The following is a 10,121-nucleotide window of genomic DNA, read 5'->3' as shown; positions in this document are numbered from 1 at the left end:
TCCCCACCATACACACACACACACACAAACACACGCGCGCGCGCGCGCGCGCACACACACACACACACACACACACACACACACACACACACGTGAGCGCGCACGTCCGCGCGCCCCACCCGAAGGAGTGGCGGTGGATGTGAGGTCGCGACCCCTCCTGTGCTTTCTCCCACAGCACATGCGGAGAAGGTGCAGCCCGGCGCCGCGGTACTCGCAGCGGGTCCTGCCCTGCACTGGGTGCGCGCGTGGAGAGCCGGCGGCGCGGGCCGGGGAAAGGGCTGGGAGGGAGGAGTGAGGGGAACCGGCCGCGCTGCTGCCCCAGGGGGCGTGGGGGCGGGGCTGCCGCTGGCAGGGCGCGCCCCGGAAGGAGGGGCGCAGTCTCGGCGCTGGTCCTAGCTAGCGATCTGGTGGCGGGTGTCTGGTTTCCAATTGCATCCTCTCGCCGGGCTGGGGCTGGACTAGCCTGGGTGCCAGCGGCTTGTGGCAGGCGCCTGCTGAGCAACAGGAGCCCAAAGAAAGAGGGAGAAGCGGCAGCAGAGAGAACGCCGCGGGGAGAGAGCAGGAGCGAGGAAGGGGTCCCTGAAGCCCGCGCCCTCCTCACAGGCCAGATTGTGCGGGTGCACTGGATGGGCATCCTCGGCGGGCAAGGTTGCAAGTAAGTGCCTTTTCTGTTGCTCCTCTCGTGTGGCGGGCCGGGAAGCCCTCGGTCTGTCTCCAGTGCTAGCCTCAACCGCCACACCCACCTGTATCCATTTTCCCATCTCTGGGTTTTGGCTACTTGGTGTTATGCCACCTGGGAGGTAGAGAGGAGAGACACTGAACGGAGAAGTCCAAGCAACTGGAGAAAGAGGAGCTGGAGAGGCACCTATTGCCATTGCAAGGCCGACCCTTTGCGGATTGTGACCGTGTGGGTTTGCTAGCAGGTTCCGAAATCGTGGAAAGGAAAAGCAGCTATCTATACCTGATGGTTTACGTCCGTAATTTCTTTACGCTAGCAGAATTGTTGGATGGGTTTCAGTTCCAGGGGCAGGTAGAACAAATAGCCTGTGTTCTAGTCCCCATCTGCAGAGGTGAGCGTGCGGAAGCAGCACAGCGGATCCTACCTGTAGGGATAGCCCGGCAGCGCCGCACCCCTTCCCAGCTCACAAACAGGACTGATTGACCAGACTGCTTAGCCCCATTTCGCGACACACTTTCGTTTTTTTAAACGAATAAGCATTTGAGAGTGAAATGCAGAAAAGATTCGGTGTCATTTTAACTTTTTATCGCCCTCAACCGAAACGGTCATTTACTTTCAAGGAAAAACAAATAGGTATTTTCCTCACTTGTATTAAAGACAAAAGATCAAAACAAGATTACCAAACTAAAAAATGTCATGCCAACTTTTGTGATTATAACATTTTATTCCTTATTTTATTTTCTTTTTATATTATAGTTGCAACCTTCTTAGTAATTTTTATTTCCTCTTCAGCTAAGAGCAATTTTTTTTTTACATGAGAAGCTTAGAGGAGTTTTTTTTTTAAACTCCTTTCAATAAGATAAAAACCAAATCAACATAAGGTTTTCAAAGAATGGTGGATTTTCAGTTTCTATGTGTCAATGTTGGCAGGTTCATTTCTTTTCAGAAACACAATTAACGTTCTTTTCTGTTTGTCCTCCTTCCCTGTGGGCAGGAGAAAGACATTGCTTTTCTTTCTTTCTTTTGATAATTTAAAATATATTTTCATGATTTTTGCTTTAACATCAATAAAATCTAACTATATATCATCTGTAAACCAAATAAAATTATTAAATAGTCCATTTTATTGAAGTTTTCAAATTCTTTTACCATTATTTAAAAAAATAAGTAAACTAGAATTCACTTTCTTAGAAACTATGGTGAATAGAATTTAAAAATATTTTATTATTTTAAAGCTAGACTTCTCTGATCCTTATGTATAGAGTTATGATTATTAAAAATAGCTTATTCACAATAAAATGTCAGACAAAATATGACATTTGATGTAATGAACACTGCCTTCTATTTAGGCAACTGGTAATAGTTTTAGCTAAGATAAGTTTTTGCACTGTGTGTATATTTAAAATACCAGTCTGTTGGAAATTCCCTTTTGGAAGTGAACCATTGTGCAATCATGGGACACAGTGATGTATTTTTACAGAGGCTCAGTATACAATATGCCATGATTCCTATGGTTCAGGGCAGGGCTAACTGGGTACCTTGAAGAATCTACAGAAGAAAGATGAGTCAGGTCTGGCTCTTTGCCAAGAGCATCCTTATGCCTCACTGTGTCCCCTAGGACCTGGAAATGATCATGGGAGCCTTCCTGTGGTAGTGCTTCTGTGTTTTTGCTACCTGTTGCTGAGGTGAGTTTTGGCAGCAAAGAAAAAGTAAGAAATTCAGAGGTGGAGTCATTGGAAGGCTATTCACTTTATTCAGTATGACCAAACCACTTTCTCTATGACAAGGAAAAAAAAAAAAAAAAAAAAAAAAACTCTTGCATTTTGTATAAATAATAGAAACTTAACTTTTGTCTCATTTCTATTCCTAGTAAATATATGAAAGAATGTGATATGCTGGAAAGATTTATTTGATTTTTCCTAAAATATAGGAAAGATTATGATTTTCCCTAAAACTGTCCCAGATCCTTTCCCCCCATCTTTAACTTCTGAATAAATGCCTTCACCATCCAAGTGTTGATTACTCTCTCTCTTCCCCTTGACAGCATTTCATCCATAACTAGTCCATATTTAGATCTATCCGTTTTATCTTCCAAACATCTCTCTATTTAATTATACTTTTCAGATATGCCTCTTTCACTTTGTTTTCTACATCTACCCTGCTACTAAATTAGTTCAAGCCCCCATCATAATTTACCTGGACTCCTGCTACAGCCTTTGCATTGTATACAAAGCAATACCATCATGCCTCTCCTTAAAAACTGGATAGCTGATTGCATAGAAAAAAGGAATAAATGCAGAAACATAGACACCAATCAAGAACAAATGGTTTCTGTTAGCATACAGCTCACTCTGATCTGGTTGTAAAACCTCACTGAACCCATCCCCCTCATTTTATATGCTCCAGTCACATTGGTCTTTTAGTACACATTGGTCTTTTAGAACACATGGATTGATTTCACTCCCTACGACCTTTTAAAATGCTGTTTCCAGTGCCTGGACTATTCCTTTCACTCTTTGAATGGCTAGCTCCTTCCCAAACTTTAAATCTCAGCTGAAAAGTCTCTTCCTCAGGTGATCATTCTTCATCACCTGTCAAAAGTACCCTGTCATCTGTTAATCTCTGTCTTGGTACCTTGTTTGTTTCCTTCACAGTGCTTATTATGGCATGCAGATACTTTGTGGATTTGAATATTGAATGCTCCAAAGAAACAGAGACCAAATCTCTTGTTGGCCCAAAAGAGCACAGTGCCTGGCATGAAGTAGTGTGTGTGTGTGGGGGGGGGTTCCTAAATATTTATGTAAATGATAAAGTACAAAGATATGACTTATTTCACCACAGAGCACATCAAGCCAGTCAATTTATACCTTTTATGATTCAATTTCTTTTTTATTTGTTGAGCATCTGGTACATTTACAACCCTATACTATGATTTTAAGGAGATAAAATTAAAATATCCTGAGATGTATTCCCATCTTGTAGCATGTAAGCAATAGTGTGTTCAAAGGTAAGTAGATTATAGCATATTCTTAGGAAAGCAGTGACCACAACTAGATTAAAATATATTTTGAAGGAAAATTGGAGTGCACAAGCCAGTATGACTTTAGTATGAGTGACTCCTAACATACAATGATGCCCTTATTAGGTTTAAATCTGTATCTTTTGCCAAGAATTTGAGGGTCTCTCACTAATCATTTAATTTAAACTATTGTTTTATAATAAATACGGATACTTGAATGAACTCAGTTGATGGAAGTATTATCAAATGAGGTTGAGGCCATAGATCCAATGCCAACATGACAAGTTGGTGTTTGCTCCAGGTTAAAGGGGCAGATTATCTTACAAATCCAAAGTGTTCACTCAGGAAGGTTCAGAGACACTATGGGCTAAAGAGTGAAGATTTATCACTGTTATTGGGTTCGGGGGCGAGGGGGTTTCAAAATTCATGCTGGTTAACGACAGTGTCATATTTTTACTAGAATGTATACATATATACACTTTGTATGGCAATAAATCCACCCATAATTTTTTTTCAGAATGTATTTAAAAATATTAAGCACTTTTGTTATTAACATGAGGATGAAAAGCTAGCTTATTGTTAGGCAACCAGTTTTGATTAATATCTTTTATCTAGCAAGTGACCAGCCATACTGTTGGGTTGTTTTGTCTTGTTTTGTTCTTGTAAAGAATTTGGCAATCATATTTTTTCTTGAAGGACTAACCTATTTCATGAATTGTCACCAGGGATTTCGTTAAAATTGCTACCGAGGTGGCACATCGTGGTGGCAATGTGTTGGAGTGCCTCTGTACTAATTGCAGATGGCCCTCTGTTTTATATGTCACAAATTAGCTAATTATTCTTATACAGAGGTATTAGAGCTTTCTTCTTCAGAGCATACAAGTTAGAATACCACTTAAGATAGCAAGGTCATAGGGGCACCTGGGCCGATCAGTTGGGTAAGCGTCCAACTTCGGCTCAGGTCATGATTTCATGGTTTGTGGGTTCGAGCCCTGCGTTAGGCTCTGTGCTGACAGCTTGGAGCCTGGGAGCCTGCTTTGGATTCTGTGTGTCCCACTCTCTCTGCTCCTCCCCAGCTCTTGCTCTGTCTCTCTCTCTCAAAAAATAAATAAACATCAGAAAATAAAATTTTAAAAAAGATGGCCAGGTCATAATAAAATGGATAGTGTAAGATAGTATAAAAATAATTTTCATTTGAAGATTTATGGAAGAGCATTCACAGAGTGTGGGTAGACTACTTTTGTAGAATATAAGAGAACGGTTTTGGTTTCATGCCATCCTGCAGAATGAAATTTCTTCTTTGAAGGTTTAACTGACTCTTCCCCCCCCCCCCCCCCCCCCCCCCCCCCCCCCCCGTATAGCTGGAAGGAAATGGCTTTAGGCAACAAGGAAAGCCATCAGCCCTTGGCAGCTAAAGGTAGAGTAAACTTTGGGGAAACAAAACTCTTCTGGGTGGTGAGGATAAATGCCAGACCAAGATCAAGAGGGACAGGAGAAGGGAATGCCTTGAACAGTGCCAGTAAACATTATTTGCCACAGACAAATTTGAGTTGGCAATATATATACAGTGGAATCATTTGATATCTTTTTAGCCACACTGAGAAGAGTTCTTTCTTCTTTTTTCTTTAAAATAACAACTATATTTTAAGTGAAAACATGCTGTTATTGCTTCGTTTATAGAGGAAATGGATTACCTTTGGATTTTTAAAGTGATATAATAGGGAGTCAAAAATGCCATATATTATTATTAAAATATACCATTTCTTTAATTGTAATTTTATTGCTATTCATTTTATGATTTCCTTTTGTTGTGTCAGGTGTTTGAGAGACTGCTATTATTGATTATAAATTTCTTTAAAATGGCTCCTTGGATTTTTTACAAAGCTTTCTAAATCATTTATCAAAATACAATAAAACTGATTGCACCTTGGAAATTTGGAGGGAGTAAGTACATTTACAATGTCATTGACCTACCATCTCTGCCCTGCAATGTATGTCTTTTTTCTTTCCTTTTTTCTCTTCTTCTGTACATATCATCTTCTGAACATTTGATACATATGCCAGGACTACAAGTTTTGCTCCATTTTGGGCAAAATTATTAATACTAATGATTGGAAAATCAAGCTCCTAAAAAAGAATTAATAAGATTAGACAGATGCATTAAAATATAAGCACAGAAACATTTGTGTAGAGATTTTTTTTTTTAATGTTTCATTAAAAGAGCACGAGCACGAGCAGGGGAGGGGCAGAGTGAGAGAGGAATACAGAATCAGAAGCAGGCTGATTCTGAGCTGTCCACACAGAGCCCGACATGAGGCTTGAACTCACAAGCTGTGAGATCATGACCTGAGCTGAAGTCGGATGCTTTACCAACTGAGCCACCCAGGCGCCCCTGTGTAAAGATTTTTTAATGAAATTTTCTATGTGTTGTATGCCAAACTAGACATCCTCTGTCATTTGATTGTTTTTAAGAAATAGGGGTGATTTCACTAGATGTAGTAACTGTCAACTATACTAGTTGCTCATAAACCGTGTATCTTAGAATCTAAGTAATTATTTAAAAATATGTCATTTTCCTGAGAACCCATAATTAGAAATTTAAAAAAGAAGTAAACGTAGATATTAAAATCCATACAGAAAAATAAAACGGGGGAAATGAAAGAATTGTTATATGGTAAGGATATGTCCCCTTATTTATTGATATAACTCCACTACATGATTATTGTTTCAAGTCTAATGGACAATGCTTCTTTTAAGGTTTAGAGAAAGGATAGCTTATTAACTGTATGTACATTTTGAATAAGATATTTTATTGGTAAATTATGCCTTCACTTTTTCTGGGTAATGATATAAAATTAACATTCAATATAGATAAATATTATGAGACTAATCTTTTTAGATGATCTTTTCATGGAATAAAATTTCAAAGTTTAAATGGTGTTTTGTCCCACTTAACAGGATACATATTCTTGTTACCCTGGACACACTGGCTCATGGTAATTCATGTAGGGAAAAGAGAAATGGCATCATCAAGGGTCAAGTGGGAACAATGTTCTTATAATATCATGAGATCATCTGACATACTTTCAGGAATGAATGTTTGCAGAATTGTTATGCAGAGATGCTCTTTTGGAAATTCATATTACATTTGTACTATATTTCAGAATATTTACAAAATATTTTTATAAAGGGTTAAAAACATAGAGGGATAAATTTGTATTCACATCAATGTAGTGAAAATGTGTTTTCCTAGATATTTCTCTTGCTCAACATGTGATCTTAGTCAAACACTTTTTTTCAAATGCAGCTTCATTATTTGTAGAGTTGGTCACTAACCCTTCTAAGGGTTTCTGTACAAATTAGGTTAAATACGTATATTTTAAAAAGACATTTTAGTGTCTCACACATGATAAGGAGGCGTTCAATAATGGTGGATAGACATTTGGTAGCTTAGTGTATATAATCAAAATGTATTCTGTTTTGAACACAAATGGTACAGCATTTAAAGTACTCTGTTGTTGCGTTTACTCTTAATCCTATTTTTAAGGACAGTTATAATTGTACATCTCCAATGTAGGATCATCCCATTTTGAACTCTCTATTAGTAAAGTTGTCAGGTATAGGCTATTACAAATTGTTTATGTGAAGTATCTAAAAATTTATAAGTAGGAAAATATGGGAGAGGTATCTAAAAATCAACAGTTTGTTAACTATCCAGATAAATTGTCTTTCTGTTTTTGAACCTGGTCCATCAGAATTTTTCATTAATAGAGAGCAATTCAGTAGAGGTGACCTGCCAGATCTCCTAATGCATCTCAAAACTATCTACTTTGATAAGATTTTGTAAGCACGTATCATAAAATTTTTCACTTATGTGTGAAATCAAACTTACTCTAGTACTTCAGTCATCAAGAACGTAACTCTGAATTTTTAAATCAGCAAATTAGATGTCTGAGCCTGAGAGAAATATTTGCCAATATGTCCATTCACTTACTTTATTTCACTCATGATCGTTAACAAAAACCAGAATCTTGTAAAGGAAATCATCAAATTAAGGGTAACAACTGAATTGTTTTTATTTATCTTCTTTAGCAATCCACAATTCTTCCTCAGTTACAGAGAATAATAGACTATGTGTTCCAAGAGGTGGGTTAGGGCAACATGATGAGGACAGAAAATGAATATATGAACAGGTATACTGCCATAAGGGAAAATATGGATCACAGCACCATTTACATATATTGTTAAGATTACTGGTAATAGCATTAATTTAACAGACTCAAATGTGGAGGTCTCATTTTTGTCAAGCAGTTCATTAAGGGATCTTCAAATACTCCTTTTAAATCCCTACAGCCACCTTTTGAGGTGAGCACGCTAAACTCAGAAGTTTGCTAACCTTCCAAAATACTTGCAGTGATCACTAACCTGAGTAATGTACAAATTCTTTTTAGAGGAAAGAAGATTGTATTTATCCTGTGAATGCACTTGTACATATTCCACCCAAATATGCCTAGTGGTTAGGTTACCAAGGATTCTATAAAAGTCATTTCCAAACACCCAGAATGGAGCCGAAATAAACTACATTTGCAATTAAACAAAGCGAACTATCAAATTACAATACCAGAGAATAAGAGAAAGAAAGATTGAAGATTGTTTAAATGTTCTTCTTGGATACTGATTCTTGGGTGGCGGTGTATTTGTGTTAAACTGAAGTTGAGATTTAGATGGACATTTGGAGATATTATGATGTTATGAAATGTATCAATACTTTAAAAGTGCTTTTGAGGTTGTTTTAAAGGTTGAGTGACTTTGTGTTCCTGGTCTAGGGGTGTCATTGTATTACTTTGACTTGATTTGGCCACAATTAGAATATTTTGCTTGTTTTATTTTAAGGAAATCAAAGGAACTTTCCCAATATAGACAAGAGTTTGAAAGAAAAGGAATGGTACCATTAAAAGGAGTGTGTGTGTGAAATGTCTGGGTGAAGTTCATTCCACTCAGTGATGAAAAGAGGGAATGAAGCCAGGCATGAGATTCTGGGTGTTAGGGGGACGGAAAAGTAGAGGAAGCAAAGTGACCTTGTACAGGGTAAGGAAAGAAGAAGACAGCATTCGTGTAAAGTTCTTGTGTCCTAGAAATTACAAATACAGACATTTTGGAGGCACCTGGGTGGCTCAGTCGGTTGAGCCTATGACTCTTGAGTTCAGTTCAGGTCATGATCCCAGGGTTTTGGGATTGAGTCCCACATTGGGCCCGATGCTGAGTGTGGAGCCTGCTTGGGATTCTCTTTCTATTTCTCCCTCTGCTCCTCTCCCCTGCTCGTGCTCTCTCTCTTAAGAAAAAAAAAAAAAAAGAATACAGATATTCAAAAAATTTTTTAAATATTTATTTATTTTGAGAGCGAAAGAGATACAGCATAAGCAGGAGAGGGGCAGAGAGAGAGGGAGACACAGAATCTGAAGCAAGCTCCAGGCTCTGAGCTGTCAACACAGAGCTCGACTTGGGGCTCAAACTCACGGATTGTGAGATCATGACCTGAGCAGAAGTTGGAAGCTCAACAGACTGAGCCACCCAGTCGCCCTTATAGACATTTTTAATTAGAGGAGTACAAATATTTTTAGTGTCCCAAGTTCATATACTCAATGTAACCTGAATTTTTGAACTTATTATTGCAAAGAGACTGATTTGTGTCAATTAAAGTATGTAACATTAATGATTCAAGGTGTTCACTCTGAAGGGTTTTAAAACATTTTTGGACATTAGTTTATTTTGCATTATATCTATAATTTCCTAGTGCAGATTATTTTCTTTAAATTTCTGGTATCTACTTAGATACTGTTTGAGTGGGGTATAGAAACATGAAAATTCTTGAATTCTATGATGTGTCTGAGTTCTAATGGGTGTCTGTTGGCAGCTTGTCCACTAGACTGTTAAGGTTTTAAGGGCAGAGACTGTAGTTTGTTCATATTGGTGGCCCTGCACGGTGCCTTGTATGCAGTCATTCTGAGTACAGATTTGCTGAAGAAATGAATCATATTTATTACAGGCATATACTTAACTCATTTACAATAGTTCCTTTTCACTGAAACTTACTTTTTAAGTATGTGGGAGAAATAAGAAGAGGTTAGTAATTGAGACTTCTTAAACCCAACTTTTCATCATTACTAAGTCCCGACGAAACAGTCCTATTTCTTATTCTGACTCAGGAAAGGAACAACACTCCTGCTTGTTTTTTTTTTTTTTTGTTTTTTTTTTGCCACAGTTTGGGTTCATCAATTCTATACGACAGTATTTAGTCTTATTAACATAAAAGAGCCAAAATATCTTAACATGTACTCAGTTTGATGCATTACAAAGACTGATGCCCAGATCCTTTCCTAAAAGAGTTATCTGTCAGAGGATTTGCTTAAGAGGTGGTCTGCA

At 38.2% G+C, this 10,121-nt stretch overlaps 1 protein-coding gene across 1 annotated transcript in view; it reads left to right on the top strand.

Moving 5' to 3' along the window:
• Positions 1-201: 201 nt before the first annotated feature.
• The window catches only part of SCN9A (sodium voltage-gated channel alpha subunit 9), a 168,188-nt gene continuing 158,268 nt past the window's right edge, over positions 202-10,121 (top strand). The window contains exon 1 of the mRNA XM_086718809.1: positions 202-655. The gene's annotated coding sequence lies outside the window, so the exon portion shown is untranslated. The remainder of the gene's footprint in view (positions 656-10,121) is intronic.

The sequence above is a fragment of the Puma concolor genome, chromosome C1, assembly GCF_028749965.1.
Source record: "Puma concolor isolate L17-30 chromosome C1, mPumCon1.1.hap2, whole genome shotgun sequence".
Taxonomy (NCBI): domain Eukaryota; kingdom Metazoa; phylum Chordata; class Mammalia; order Carnivora; family Felidae; genus Puma; species Puma concolor.
Note: the sequence above shows the minus strand (reverse complement) of the source record. Positions and strands in the feature narration are given on the sequence as shown.